This window comes from Montipora capricornis, chromosome 9 (assembly GCF_036669925.1).
Source record: "Montipora capricornis isolate CH-2021 chromosome 9, ASM3666992v2, whole genome shotgun sequence".
NCBI classification, from domain to species: Eukaryota; Metazoa; Cnidaria; class Anthozoa; order Scleractinia; family Acroporidae; genus Montipora; species Montipora capricornis.
Genome location: NC_090891.1, coordinates 5,537,119 through 5,542,118, shown reverse-complemented (window position 1 = coordinate 5,542,118; position 5,000 = coordinate 5,537,119). Strand labels below are relative to the sequence as shown.

Here is a 5,000-nt window from a genome sequence, read left to right as displayed (position 1 = left end):
GTGCACGTTCAACAGTGAAATCCACTGCCAAGGACATTGTCGATTTCTTACCACTTCAATAGGCCATTTTCAAAATATAAATATTCAGCCTGATAGCGAGGCAGAGAGGACAAAAACAATAGAAACAAGTTGCAATGAGTGCGAAAGACATTAACATATCAGGCCACTTTCCTTTGTCTTTGTCCTCTGAACCTCTCTTTTAAGCTGAATTTTAATATATTGAAAGTGGCCTATTATTACATTCAATTGGGAGAGTATGGGAAGTTGTTTCCGCTTCCCACCTCCCCTTGGTGCCAGCTTTTATGCATGTACATGTACTTTGGTATTCTATGGCACCTGCAATTTTGATCGTGTTAGTTGCTCTTTAGAGGGCAGGCTATAATTACATGTATTGTTTAAAAATGTAGCAGTATTTACACTTAATGTTATCTTTTTTGAACTGATACTATTCGTTGATATTTCATTCATATTCATTTAATTCTTCATTCAAACTGAATCTGATCTTGGGAAACTAATTCATGCAGTAGGCTTTTTCTGAGTTAAAGCCTCTTTTTCAAAGTGAATCCAAGTGCGTAGCATTTACAAAGGTAACATTATTCGAATTTACTCTGAGCAAAACTCGAGCAAATCCTTCTTTTACTGCCAAGAGTCTCAAAGTCATGTTTACTGCTTGCATTTAAAAAGTTGGCCTACTTTCTTTGCTTGGAACATATTTGGTTTGTAGCACTATTTTTCAGGGCATGTGCGATGTTTTTTCATTGTTGCTATCGGCTGTAATTGATTACAGTTTGGTAGTTGAATTGAAAACTCTTTTTATAGGTGAAGTAATGTGATTTATGGATTTATTTGCTGATATTTTGAGCTGAAAGAGTGTCTTCTTTAGTTTTAAGTTTTTCTTTCTTAAATGAGGCTTAAGTTAAGTCTGTGGTTCAAGTGCCTTCTGGTTTTTGTCCAAACAAATCGTAAGCAAATTTGTTTATAATGCTCTGGATTAAGTAGTATTTGTTTGGTCTTAAAGGCGTTCAGTTTTTGCAGCATGTAATCTTGTCATTTAACTGGTGTCAGTTTAAACAAATCGAAATATAGACCAAAAAAAGGGTGAAGATAAAATTATTGACAGTTTTGATTTCCGGTTGTTATATTGTTATTTTAAGTGTATTTAATACCTAGTTTTGTTATTCCTCTATTGTATCATACCATTTCCTTCTAACCCGAACATTGAAAAGGAAATCGACAAGAACAAACGCTTTCTGTATTCTCTTGTTGATAAGGGAGAGTGCGTACTTAGATTCGCTTTGAAACAGAGGCTTAAGTAAACTTTAACTCGAAAGTGTGCTCTTATTGATTCAATTATTTACCATTTATTCATTATTCATAATTATTGGTAAATCGTAAGTGCTGAAGTTGCGAAAAATGCCGCTAGGAATGTACATTAAATTCGAAATAAACAACGTGCCTAAGATGATGTCTTGTGTTGTCCTTAGGGTCGAGACGGCAAAGTTTTGGTGACTTCAATGGTTTTCCACATTCGGTTACAGCATGGACCTTTCCCACTTATATACGTTATACGTTTACAACCCGCCTATTAATTTTTGCGCGATTTTATTTGCTACTGTACGTCACGTGGTGTGAACATCACGCAATAACCCTTGTCGGCAATAATTTTGCCGTTGAAAGAACAAAGCCGGCGAAAAAATTGGCGTGCAATGCGTACGTTTAGCGGAGCTCCGCGTGCTGAATGTGGGCGTGCGGAGCACCATGGGTAAGAAAATATGGAGCAAACGAATCGTCTACCTTCATGATGTCCTCAAAAACCCCAGCGGTGTCATCACTCGAGTGATTTACAGGATTGATCCCCGAATGATGTATTAAATGCTCCTTTGAAGCGTTCAAAGGTGGTGAGAGCCTGTCCGAAGTCGTTCGTCGTTTTGCCACGTGAGAGACCTCTCACTGACGTTCAAGATGGTATCATATTCATCCTGGGATTCCTTTGCATTCTGGAGTTCCTGGGGTGGTGACCAAAGGCCATACACTCTATAGCCAAACTGGTTTTTTGTGGAGGGTTCCCCGCACCTGGATGAGCCACCCCCTGATTTTAGGCCAGGACGATGCACAATTACGAGCGCTATTCTGGAAAGCCATTGGCTTCATCTCTTCAGGGGAACGCCCCGCACTCTATTCTGTAACTTGTTTTTCTGCCACTGCTCCCCATGGATTAGAATGTTCCTCCTGCAGCAAACCCTGGAAGATGCGCGTAGTAGATAAATGGTTTTAGAAATTCGGTTTGTTATTGGGTGTTTTTACAGTTCTTTTGCTTATTTTATGATTTTCGCTTTTATGATTTTTGTGTTTTCACCAATTTTTTGATACTGTGGATTTTCTGAGAGTTGTTTGTTTTATACAATTTTTTTTTTCGGTATTATGAATAGTGTGAAAAAAAGCGGGGATAAAGAACACAGGCAAGCGAAGCGTAGCAATGGGTATGCACCCTGCGAGAAGAGCCTCTCAAAAACTCACCTGAGGGTGAGAAAGAGAGGCTGCAGAAAACGTGTATAGTCTTTTAGGTCGCAGCAGTCCAACTTTCTGAGCTATTCACTCTGGTGAAAACGGTTTAGGCAACGCGCGGATCATATTTTTGACAAGGGCAAGGTCAAAATCAAGCCTTCAGTATGAAAATTAACATGGCGTCTTGAAGTGCGATGGAGACTTGGCCTGGGTTTGAAACTGTCTCCAAGCAACATACTTAATAAAGACTTAACATGATTTCTGCAGAGTTCTTTCTTTCTGATCGAGCTAAGAAAGGCTCAGCTAGCAGGGTGTGGGTACGAAACAATAACGCGCAAAAAATTAAAATAAAAGGGTTTTAAAAAAGATAAAGAAAATGTCACAAAATAATTTTAAAATGAACTATTAAAAATTTAGAGAACGAAGACTTGGAAAAGAACAAATACAAATAGAAGAACTTGAACATTAAAAAAATGATCAGATAAGTAATATTTTAGAAAAAATGAGAGAAAACCCAAATTTCATAAAAAAAAAAGTAGTACGGAAATTGAAGAATTCTGTAAAATTGCTGGTATTGTACCACCAAAGTCGGAGAAGATGGAAAAGAAATAAAAAGTATCAGAAAAATCTGCATTAAAAGGTTGTCTAAAAGAGTTAAATCTGAATTGAAAAATGTTGACGTAAGTACAAAAGGAGTTAAAGTGGAAAATTAAAAATCAAATCAGTTTTATTGAATTAGAACCAGTTGAGAAAAAAAGGGAAGAGGTGGACTGCAGATCATGAAAACAGGAGCCAGCGCCAGTGGCTAGCAGGCAAGAGTGGAAATAGCCTGTGGAGCACAAAAATATTAAAGTTGTAGTTAGTGTGGAAATGGTATTTATTTTTTTTTTTTAAACAAAGACACTTAGAAAAACAATATTTTATACATTTTGAAATTCAAAAGCTAATTATAACGAAATAAATGAAGGTGATCTTTTATTAAAACATAATACAAAAAAGTAACAGAAAAAGAAATTAATACAGAATTAGGACTGAGTAATCTCAAGTTTGAAAAAAATCCTTAGTTTTAAAATACATACGCATGAAATAAATCCTTTACCAAAATTTATTGCAGTAAAAAAGGAAGGGTGCCAATTCACTGAGTTAGGAATTCGAGTTGGGTTTTCCAGTTGGATTTTTGAGTTTAGCCTAAATATTGTTTTAGGTCTAATTAGGCCTAAGGTTAGCTCTTCTAAAAGGTTTTTTTTTTTTTCAACAGTTACATTATAACCTTAGTCTGCATTTTACCCCTAGTCTGCAGTCTCCATTAATTTACAGTGACCAACTCGAAAATCCAACTCGAAATTCAACCCGAAAATCCAATTCGAAAATCCAACTCGAAATCCAACTCGAAATCCTAAGTCGAAAATTAGTCTGTTTGCAAAAAAGGCAGTTATTAACATGCAAATCATTTGTTGTTTTAAATGGGCTATTTTTCGTCGTTTTTACCCAAAGGAAAATGGTGAAGAAAGAATAACAGATTTAAAATACAAAACAGATTTAGACTTTTCAGCCTAATAAGCTTTCCACTTGCTATTAAGGACATCCCAAAATTAGAAAAACCATGAAATTTTACCACCAATTAATTAATGTATTTGGATTAAATGAACATTGGAAGGGTACATGTTTTCCATTATATAACTCAATCAAAGAATTTGCTGAAAATAACTCAATTGATTTATTATTTTTAACTGATTCTGAAGGAAAATGAGAAAATTTGCATTACTCATTCATTAAAAACTTTCCTAGACTGTTTGATTGCCAGATGAATTTTTTTAAAGAGATATTTTTAAAAAACACTTTGAATATTGTAAAGGAAATGGTCTTGCTGTTGTCAAACTAAATATTAAAAAAAAATTAATTTCCAAAATTATCAAAAAGAAGTCAAAAGTAATAAAAGTACCTTTAGTAATTTATGCAGATTCTGAATGTTTTACAGTGTTCCTTAACATTGTGATGGAAACCCAAAAAAGCCATTCATTTGCTTATCAATCCGGATTTTGTTTTTATGCTGTTGGTCCTTCTGGTATTAATTTTAAATTGATTCTTTATTCTGCAATGAGTAAAGATGACAATGTTGCTGATATCTTTGTTAAGTTGAAGAAAAGAAATACTTTTAAAAAAACAATGAAATTTACCAAGCAAGAAAGATGAAAAACTATTTGATGCTAGTTATGATTGCCATATTTGTGAAAAAAAGCTTTGGCGTCAACTCCAAAGAGTAAAAGGTAAGAGATCATTGTCATTTTACAGGGGCTCTTAGAGGGGCAGCACATAATTCATGCAATGTAAATAATAAAAACCAAAAATGACACCAGTTTTATCTCACAATCTTTCAAATTATGGAGTCTGGTGATGCATCCTTTATTTCCTCAGGTCTCCTAGATCTCGTTTTAATTAATAATGATTATATATCTTAATACAACTCAGTGAAGGTTAAAAAGGTTTCAGTCAAC

At 34.8% G+C, this 5,000-nt stretch overlaps 1 protein-coding gene and 1 long non-coding RNA gene across 2 annotated transcripts in view; both read left to right on the top strand.

Moving 5' to 3' along the window:
* LOC138014905 (uncharacterized) overlaps positions 1–1,462 on the top strand; it is a 6,157-nt gene extending 4,695 nt beyond the window's left edge. Inside the window, exon 4 of the long non-coding RNA XR_011125447.1 lies at positions 1–1,462. This exon is cut by the window's left edge and continues 963 nt beyond it. This is a non-coding gene — a long non-coding RNA (uncharacterized lncRNA).
* Positions 1–5,000, top strand: part of LOC138017184 (adhesion G protein-coupled receptor L4-like) — a gene marked incomplete at its 5' end in the record, with an annotated part of 124,930 nt that overhangs the window by 19,674 nt on the left and 100,256 nt on the right. The gene's annotated exons all lie outside the window — the stretch shown is intronic.